The sequence below is a fragment of the Elephas maximus genome, chromosome 12, assembly GCF_024166365.1.
Source record: "Elephas maximus indicus isolate mEleMax1 chromosome 12, mEleMax1 primary haplotype, whole genome shotgun sequence".
In the NCBI taxonomy this organism is placed as follows: domain Eukaryota; kingdom Metazoa; phylum Chordata; class Mammalia; order Proboscidea; family Elephantidae; genus Elephas; species Elephas maximus.
The window spans coordinates 89820178-89831127 of NC_064830.1; positions in this window are offsets into that span (position 1 = coordinate 89820178).

Here is a 10950-nt window from a genome sequence, read left to right on the forward strand (position 1 = left end):
ATGAGTGTGTAAATAAAAATTGACACAAGGCTGATCCCCAAAGTGCTGAGACAATTCAGGTCCCTGCTTTCCCACTTCCCCATCTCTGGCACCAGTCACCCACATGGCATTTTCTTTCTACCCTAACCACCCAGAGTGAGAGGAGACCTCACACCCGGTATCCTGAGCTAGGTCAGAACATCCCTGGCCACCTGAGGCCACATCATCAGGGAACAACAGTCAAAGGCTCAATAGTCTGCACAACTCCTTGTACTTCAGACCAGCTGGCCTCTCTCTCTCTCTGTATCTCTCTGTAGTCCCCTGGGACTGGGTCACAAGCTAGAAGGATTCTGTCCTTCTTCATTGTTGCCCATGCAACCTTTATCACCAGCCACCCAGAGCTGCATCTACAGAAATAAACTCTGTACTGCCAGCGCCTGCTGGCTCATTGGCCCTGTGGGTTCTGTAATTTGCTAGAATGACTCACAAAACTCATGGGAACTATTACGTCTACTTACAGTTACCCCTTTATTATAACCAGAAAGGATACAGGCATAAAGACACATCAGACAAGGTCCAGGAGAGATCACAGCACCACAAAGCCTCCATTGTCCCAAGAGAAGTGAGGCTTCCATTGTCCCCCGGATGTACTGCACCCTCTCCTGTGCACAGATGTTTTCAGCAATCTATGAGGCCTCAAAAGAAAGCACTCGAAGGTCCCAGGTCCCCAAGTCATTGGGACGTCAATGAATATGCATGATTTGGGCCTTAATACATAGTTATGATTGATCCAATCAATGAATATGCATGATTGCATCAGGCCTCCCTCCCTTCCTGAAATTAATTAGACAAGTGTGGGGCCTGTGTAGCCCCTACTTGCCCGACTCTTTTGGAAAACAAGTGTCTTGATTGTTCGGGTTATTTTCAGAAACCATTGTTAAAGCGTCAAATCAAGTTCTTTGTCTTATAGTGGGCATCTGGCTGTATTGAAACTGCTGTGATGCTAGCAACTAAAGCCCCATGTCACCTCATCTCCAGGCCCAGCATACTTAACGTAATAAATTATTGTGAACAATGTAAGTAATTTTCCCTGCACATGTTATGCTGTGATTATATTTCCTTTCTTATACAACTTTTTGCTTCTAAGTTTCTACTTGTTATTTGCTCCTTGAATGTCTAGTTTTTCTGACTCCTTAAGTTGTTCCAAGTTACCAAAGTGGCTTGGTCACCTAGTGCTGCTGTAACAGAAATACCACAAGTGGATGGCTTTAACAAAGGGAAGTTTATTCTCTCACAGTCCAGTGGGCTAGAAGTCTGAATTCAGGGCACTGGCTCCAGGGAAAGGCTTTCTTTCTCTGTTGGCTCTGGCGGAAGGTCCTTGTGATGCATCAGTCTTCCCTTGGTCTGGGTGCATCTCATCACAGAAACTTCAGGTCCAAAGGACACGCTTTGCTCCTCTTACTGCTTTCTTGGTGGTATGTGGTCCCCCCACCCCTGCTTGCTTCTCTTTCCTTTTCTCTCTTGTAAGATAAAAGGTGGTGCAGGCCACACCCCAGGGAAAAACTTCCTTTACATTGGATTATATGTGGCCTTGGATGTGACATTGGATGTGACCTGAGCAAGGATGTTATATCCTACCCTAATCCTCTTTAACCACAAGCAGTGATTATGATTTATAACACATAGGAAAATCACAAAATGGAGGACAACCACACATGGCCTAACCAAGTTGACACATATTTTGGGGGGACACAATTCAAACCATTACACAAAGACAACATAAAATCTCCAGTGTCCATTTTTATCCTGGTATACCTCTCTCCCTGAGTCCTCAGTTTGCTCTCTTCAAACTGGACTGGGTCTCAGCTGTCATCCAGGGTCTTCTGCTTCTGCTCTCTTAGATTATATGCTCTGCTTTCTAGATTTCACATCTTCCTCTTTATTTTTCAGTCTGAGATGGACCATTTTAATGGTTTGTGACATTGGGCTGTAAGTACCAGATGCTCTCATTCCCACATTTGGAACCAGGCAGAATGCCAGAACAGGCTTTCCTGCCTGCCCAGGGTACACACAGAGCCTCTCCTTTTTGCTCAGAAATCTTCATTGCTGATCAAGCTAGCGCCTTTCCAGTCAAAATTTCTTTATATTTTCTCACCCTACCCTTGCTGTTTTTCATCTGGAATACTTTCCAGCTTTTGGTGTATATACCATTAGAAGTGAATCTCCTTTTAAACAGAATCAACTTTAACTAAAGACAAATTATAAAGAATATCACCTGGACCCCAAAACTATGTTTATTCAGGTACTATGTTGTTAACAAAGGAGACCGGGTGAGGCAGTGGTTAAGCACCTGGCTACTAACCAAAAGGTCAGCAGTTCAAACCCACCAGCCACTTCATGAGAGAAGGATGTGGCAGTCTGCTTCTGTAAAGATTTACAGCCTTGGAAACTCTATGGAGGAGTTCTGCTCTGTCCTGTAGGGTCGCTGAGTCAGAATCCACTCAGCAGCATCTCTGCTGAGGCACTAAGGTGAGAAGATTTAAGAAGATTGAGCTAAGTGATACACTTGACAGTTAACTAATCAGATTGAAACAAACTTTCAAGACAGACCAAAACTTTGTTTCATCATAAGTGACTGTGGTGCAGTGAATTACTTAATATGGCCCTTATAACCATAGTCTTTGTGACTCCCACACAGTTATGGGGAGGGACCATGCAGATAAGGTGTATGGAACCCTGATGAGGTGTGGTGGTTAGTGTTGTCTGTCGGCTTGGCTAGGCCATGATTCCCAGTATTGTCTGGCTGTCCTCCATTTTGTGATCTGATGTAATTATCTTAATTATTCTCCATTTAATATGTTATAAATCCCAACTTCTATATGTTAATGAGGCAGAACTAATGTGGAGTGTATTTGGAGTCATAGCCGTGCAGGAGGGCTCAAATCCCACCCTTACGCAAAGTCATGCCCTTCCTGGGGTGTGGCCTGCATCCAATATATATATGTGGGTACTCTGGCAGGGCTCACTGTCTCTCTGCTTCTGGATCCTACATCTGTCTGACTTCCACTTCTTGGGACTTGAGCTAGCAGCCTACTGTCTGACCTGCGGATTCTGGGATTCACCAGCTTTCACAGCTCCGTGGGCCAGCACCCTGTCATCTGGCCTGTCGATTTGGGTTTGTCGGCCCCTGCAGCCACACGAGTCAGGAAACGCCTATGTCTGAATCACAGATTTGGGACTTGGCAGCCTCCATAACCACGTGAGCCATTTCCTTGATTTGGTTTGTGAGCTGTGAGATGTTGCAGCGAATCATGGAACTCAAAGGAGAGTACTGCGTGGAGGCGGGGGATAGCTGATGTTAGAGATGATGAAGTGGGACAGCAATTTGGAAGAGTCGTACATTCGGGACATCTTTAACCTCCACCTCATAGGAACCAGCGTTGTGCTGATCCTTATAAAAGAAATTATTCATTTACTGGCTGATGTCCAGTGTTATTTTTCCTGCCCTCATACAAATAAGATGCTCTTGCTTTCAAATTGTTTCATTGACCATCAAGTTGTAAATGTTCAAGAATCTTTATTCAGATAATTATGAAAAGTCATAAAACCTAGAGAAGTATAATCCATAAACTTTACTTATCAAAAACAGTGCATCTGAACTTTAAATGAGAGCTGAAGTTTCTTGCACAAAGCTCAGCTTTATGCTGGATGTTTAGGGATGAAGTATAATGATGTCTACAACTTACTTTAAAATGCATTTAAAAAATAAAATGGATAAATGGATGGGTAGAGGGATAAACATGTGATAAAGAGAATAGAGCAAAATGTTAATTGTAGAATCTAGGTGATGAGTATATGAGCGCAGCACAATGGGTTTCTCTTATATATGGCTTTTCTGGCCCTGGATTTGTAATTCTGCCAAAAAGTGATTGGTTGGGCTACAGTCTGCCCTGTGATTAGTTTATTTTACACACCTTGCAGGGATTGGTCAATTTGCTATTCAAATTTGTTGTTGTTGTTAGGCATCATCGAGTCAGTTCCAACTCATAGCAGTCTTATGTACAACAGCACAAAACACTGCCTGGTCCTGTGCCATCTGCACAATCCTTGCTGTGTTTAAGCTCACTGTTGCAGCCACTGTGTCAGTCCATCTTTTTTCCTTCCTCTTTTTTGCTGACCCTCTGCTTTACCAAGCATGATATCCTTCTCCAGGGGCTAGTCCCTCCTGATAACATGTCCAAAGTATGTAAGACAAAGTCTTATCAACCTTCCTTCTAAGGAGCATTCTGGCTGTATTTCTTCCAAGACAGATTTGTTCATTCCTCTGGCAGTCCACGGTATATTCAGTATTCTTTGCCAACACCATAATTCAAATGCATCAGTTTTTCTTCTATCTTCCTATTCAAATAGTGGCTTGAAAGTCCACCCAATATGATTGAGTGATTTTTCGTCCACCAAGGGGATTGGTTGGTTCGTGGTCCTGCTGTGAGAGGGCCATGCCTTGAAATTGACAAGGAGTTGGCTTATTTAAGCGGCCAACCCCAAAGAAGATTTTTAAAGGAGAGACAGAGAATAGGTGAGGAGGGAACCTCAAGACCAAGAAGAGCCTGGAGCTGAGTGGTTTGGATGCAGGGTTCCTGTGAGGAAAACCTCTTGAAAGTGCTGTAATATGAGTTAAAGGCTGTGACACTGAAGATGTTGAGCTGCCCAGAAGGGCTCAGCAGCAGAGCCCAGAAGGGGACTTGGTAGCAGGAAGCCAGTGGCAGAGAGCTGGTAGCAGAGCTGGTGGTGATGGCAGAAAGATGTTGCTAGGAAAGCAGTGAAGAGAACTGAGCAAGCTGTTACACTGGCCATGAGTTGGGCCAGTTGGCAGCAGGACGGCCAGTGGTGGGGAGGCTGAAGACAGAGAGGTGTGCATAGCCAAGAGGGGTGTGCATGGCTGAGAAGGGTCTGCTAGCATGGCAGAGAGTAGCTGAGAGAGCTGTCCTGATTAGAAGTTGTCCTGACTGAGGAAATTAATCCTGTCCTGAGTTTTATCCTGTTACTTCCAAGTTGATCCTGATCCTGAGTTGTGGCCTATTACTTCACTAATAAACCACCTAACTGTGATTATGGTCTGTGAGTTTTGTGTGGCCATAGCAATGAATTACTGAACCCAGCAGTGAAGTCAAAAGGGCCGTGGGGGAATGGCTGGTGTCAGAAATGATGAAAAAGTTGGAGGGTGGAGGTATGTCTGACCTCTGCCTCATTGGAACTAGCTTTGTGCTGATCCTGATTCTAACCTCTCAGGACTTTAAGCGATTCCTGGAGCTAGATTTCAATGGGTGTTCAGTGTAACAGTCTGCCAACCCGTTTGAATGTTTGAAAATTTTTCTGATAAAATGTTGGGGAGAAAAAAGCTCATCTATTTTTTCTTCAAACTATAAAAAGACATGCTAGGTGCATTTATACCAATCACATTTTATCTCAGACAACTCTGTGAAGCTGGCATTAGCCCCATTCTGCCAATGAGGCAATTGAGGATTAGAAATATTGAATGATATGTTTAAGTGGGGATTGAGCTCAGCCTGGAACCTGAGTCCCCCAACTCAGTAGAGGCTACATGGTCAAGTAGAAATAACACTCAGTTCCCATTAATGATAATATTTGGAACCCATGGGATCAAAGATGCAGTCTTTTGTTCAAAGAGATATTTGAGGCTCCCAGAACCATTCCTAGCAAGGAGTAGGTATCCAAACTTAGGACATGTTTACTCCCACTCACCTCCTTGTTTATTCCCTCAATCCTTTTTCAGTTCAAAAGTAGGGCAACCGAATCTAAATGGGTCAGAAAGATCTCTCTTAATTGTTGACATGTACAAGCATTACGGTAAAGATTAGACTGGAGACTATGCCTTGATTTCAACTCTAATCAAAAGTAATTTACTCCTTTAAAAGAAAAAAAAGTCACCAGCATTACACTTCCAGCTGCTGTGGCCTGAAATACTGATTTTATTCAAAAGATGTAAAATCCAGGGAACATGAAAACATTGAAGAGAAAAAATTGCAGTCACTAATCCATACTGAGGAGATGGGCTAACCCTGAAGTTTTTTAGGTTTGACACTTTTGGGGCGGGGGAGTTCCCCACCTGAAGCCACCGTCCTCGAGCCAAACAATAGCTTGATAATACCAAATGTGTTTCCTTGTCTACTGCCTTATTTTGTTTCACCTGTACTGGCTAAAAGGGAACATCCTGGGATGAGTTTTCCGTAGTAGGGACAGAGTCAAAGTGTGCCCTCTATTCTGGGACACCCAAAGTGGGTGTGGGCTCCTTTAATAGCCATTTTCATCTGGGTGACCTCACCACTGAGAAGCAGGAGATACAGACCAGAAGACAGAGCTCTCTAAGGGAAAGATCAATCCAGAAAGAAAAGTGCTATTTAGGTACAAGTTAGGTGAATGGCTTGTGGTGAAGTAACTCCAAGTGGAACTTAAAATAAGAGGCTGTTATGGATTGAATTATGTCCTCTCCAAAATATGCACTGAAATTCTAGCCCTTATACCTGTAGATATAATGTAATCTAATGTAATCACCTGCCATAATGCAATCTAATGTACTGTAATCAATCAGTTGAGATCATAATATAGGGTGGATCCTAAACCTAATAACTTCTGATTTATATAAAGAGTAGCACAGACACAGAAACATGCAGATGGGCAGGAGAAGAGAGATGCCATATGAGGATTGCCAAGGAACCAAGGAACTTTTAGGACTACCTTCTGAGACCCTGATTTGGACTTTTAGCGTCCGGAACTATGAAAAAAGAAATTTCTGTTCTTTAAAGCCACCCACTTGTGGTATGTGTTCCAGCAGCACTAGGAAACCAAAACCAGGGCTCTGTGCGCCTTAGAAAATGGGTCCAGGTCTCAGAAGCCTTTCAGATTCCCAGTTCCTTCTTCCCATGGACCTTCTCTGTGCCCCCTTACCTCTGCTTGTTTCCTAACATAGAGCTTTGTTTTCCTTAAATGCCCACTTCCTTTCCTCGTCCCCCCAGTAAGCATAAGCCTTGCCTCTTCTTTCTCGGAGAAAACTCTGATCATGTCATGTGAGCTCCATCACCCACACTTTTGAAATACATCTGGAAAGTACTGGAAGTGAACTGGGGGATCCTGGCCTCCCAAAACAGAGACTAAGTCTGGAAGTGCTACTGCAGGCTGCTGCCACCTTGGACTGTCTCTGCTACAGCAGTGGATCCACTGGTGGGCTTCCAGGGCATACTTATGCTTGAATCCTTTCCCACACTCGGGGCAGGGGAAGGGCCAGCTGTCAGAGTGGATGTGTTGATGACTGAGGAGGAGAGAAGAGTAGGCTGCAGTCAGGGCAGCTGTAGGGCTTCTCGACGTGTGTTTGTACTGGTACATGGTCAACAGGTAGGCATAAGTGAAGCAATTCTTGTAATTTGGGCACAGATAGGGCTTCTTCCCTGTGTGAGCCTGTCTGCGGATACCCAAGAAACCTCTCTGGCGGAAGCAGTACCCACAGCTGGGCCCGGGGTAGGGCTTCTCACATGTGTGGATGAACTGATCTGGAGCAGGTACTTGTGCTGAGAGAAGCGGGCCTGGCACTGGTCACGGGAAGGGCCGCTCCCCAGAGTGGACTCGCTGGAGGTTGGCCAGCAGGGAGGGGTAGCTGAAGTTGCAGCCACAGTCTAGGCAAGGGTAGGGTGTAGGGAGTGTCCTTGAACCAAGGCTTGATGGGATTCTGCCTAGGGATCCAGGAGAGCTCTGGGCAGGCAACTTTGTGACTGGGGCCAGCTGATGTGCTGAATGGCAACTGCTTCTAAAGAGATACTCCCTCATGCTCCATTTCTTTCTGCTTCAGACTCTTCTTCAGCCCTTCTTTCTCCTCATTTCCATACTTGGATCCTGAGACAGGGAAAAAGATAAAATCTGAAACTTACCAACACATTCTATACCTTGAGACCACTGCCAGTGTGGGGCCTGGGCAGCCCTCCCCTGGAAGGCAGCATGAATGGCTGAGTATATAGTCCCCCAGGAGTAAGGCTCAAAGGCTGGGGCCTCATAAAGCCCTGGAAGCTAGCCTGGAGTAAGAGCAAATTCCATAGTCTGGAAGTTGGTAATACATGGAAGCTCTGAAAGCTGGAGCTAAGTGGTGGAGGAGTCAACACTATTAAACAGCTACTCTGTGCCGACCATTGAGGACTATGACAATCCCAGCCCTCATGGGGCTTACATTCCTGAATCTGTTTATGATCACTTTGCAAAACACCCTTTAAATGACCTCCTTTGGTGCCATCTGATGCCATCACACACACAAACCATAACACTGTACTCGGTTTCCCACAGGGAGACCTTCTGGGAACAAGCATTTATTATAACATCGTGGCTGCAAGAAAAACATTTCTCTTCATTTTAAAATCTCTGATGGAAGGCATCATCCATTACACTGTGATCCAAAACATTTGTCTTCATTTTAACACACAACAAAGGTCATATTACAAGATGTGCTGTCTGGGAGCCCAAGCTCTATTGTGTATTAAACTGAGGTTTTCCTGCATGACTAAGTGGTTCTGCAATTTTCAACTCAGCTATGCTGTTGGGCCAACTGGGCCCTTTTGCAGTGAGATAGGAACATTTCAGGAGATACGGTGCGGGGAGACTCCTTACAGGATAGAGATCTGGAGGGGGCAGTGTGTGCTGGGGATAGGAGTTCCGGGCGGGGGCTTTAGGGGTTTCTCATACGTCACTTACTGGGTGTTTGAAATAAAGTACCTGCTATCTTTCCCTTACCTCTGCTGACAACTGCTGGGTTCTCATCCTCCTCCCGAGTCTCCGGGCTTCACGCCTCCACCTCTCCTTCCAAGAGATGAAAACAGGTTTGGGGCCTGAAAATCCTGCGAAGGGGAAACATTGGGCTCGGCTGAGAATGCGAGACGGCGGGATGAGGCTGCTTTCTCAGGGTCCTTTCTTGCTTATTCGCCCCTGAGAAGTCCAGTCTGTCCCCTTCCGCGCAGATTCCTGGCGGGCCTGGCCAGACAACCGGGCCTCATCAAGTGCTCCCAGGTGGCCGTAGGTCTCCCGCATCACGTCCCGGTACTGGGCCCTCTGTGCGGGCCGCGACACGCCACTCCTCGGGAGAGAAGGTACACGGCTACACCGGCAAAGTTCACGGCCCCAGCTCTTTCCCTCTGTTCAGGCCCGGCCTCCCCCGCTACATCCTCCGGGAGCCAGGTTGCGGGCGGCATGGAAACCCCTCAGGGCTTCATACAGAAAGGATTCCGGAATTCGTGGATACACCCTAATTTCCTGGCTTACCTCGGGAATATCCATAAGGACCCATAGTCTTACCCTTAAAAAAGATGGCGCCTCCCCGGCTTCAAAATCCTCTCTGCCCCTAGATACCGTCGCGGAAATCGGAAGGGAGGTTGGATCCAAAACGTTCATAATAACCGATAGGTGACATGCGCTGATTGGACAGCGCCGGGAGGCCGGGGAAGAAAAAGGGCTGTGGTTGGCCGTTCTTGAGCGGCCTGTTTAAAAGGCTGCGGGAGAAGCAGTCTTGGAAGCGGCCGGTACCGGAGAGCGGCGGGTTGGGTTCTGACATCACTTTTTCTGGGCAGACACACGGGATAAGGGTTTTGGTGGGTGAAGCTACTCCCTTCTGCTACTTAAGTGAGAACTCTTACGGACTGGTCTGGTTGGCCGGGGCTTGGAGGTCAGTAAAAGCCGAAGGGCTAAGACTGAGGCATGTTCTGGAAGTGAGAGAATAAGGGGCGGCCTGTCCCAACTCTGTGCTCTGGGCACCCGGGACAGGGGTGGTCCGGGGCGGGCTGCGGGGATAGGTTCCCATCCAGTATCAGATTTGCCACCCCAAGGTGACAGACTTCTGTTTTACAGATGCGGCAGTTGAGGTACAGAAAGGTCAAGGCGGCAGTCATCTCTGGCTCCCAGGTAAGTGTTTAGTGATAACGCCCTGCATAAAGTAAATTCTTAATAAATATGAGCTTATAATTATTATCGTAATTGTTATCATCTTGTACCCTGTTTCGATCAGAAAAGCTGTGTTCAGATTCCCACCAAACCAAACCTACTGCCGTTGAGTCAATTCTGATTCATAGTCACCCTACAGGACAAAGTAGAACTGCCCCATAGGGTTTCCAAGGCTGTAAATCTTCACAGAAGCAGACGGCCACATCCTTCTCCCTGCGGCGTTGCTGCTGGGTTTCAACCGCCAACCTTTTGGTTAGCAGCGGAGCACTTTAACCACTGTGCCACCAGGCTCCCTGTGTTCAGATTACAGCTTATAAATGAGTAATAAAATTTGAAAATTAGTCTGTTAAGACTGTTTTTCAACTTTTTCCAATTAAGAATTCATAAGGAAAGGAGCCCTGGTGACATAAATGGTTAAGCACTCAGCTGCTAACCAAAAGGTTGGTGATTCAAATGGCTCCGTGGGAGAAAGGCCTGGTGATCTGCTTCTGTAAAGATTACAGCCAAGAAAACCCAATGGGGCAGTTCATCTCGGTCACGTGGAATCACTATGAGTCAAAACTGACTTGACGGCACCTAGCAACAGCATTCACAAGGACAGGTCCCTGGCTGACAAAAATGGTTTGCGCAGGGGTACTAACCAAGAGGTTGGTGGTTCCAACCAGTGGCACTGGGGAAGAAAGACCTGGTGATCTACTTCTGTAAGATTACAGCCACTGAAAACCCTGTGGAGCATGGTTCTACTCTAAAATACATGGGGGGTCCTCAGTCGCAATGGAATCAGCTTCAGTGGGTTCAGTTTTGGATTCATAAGGACAGAAAGAAGAAAGGGCAGAGATATAACAAAGTGAAGCCACTCTGAAGACATAGCTTTAAAATCCATGTGAATTTGTATTCTGTTTCATAATATTATTAAAATTTAAAAGAATATACAATCAAAAGTAAGTTTCTCATGCTGAATGAAATAAACCAGTCATAAAA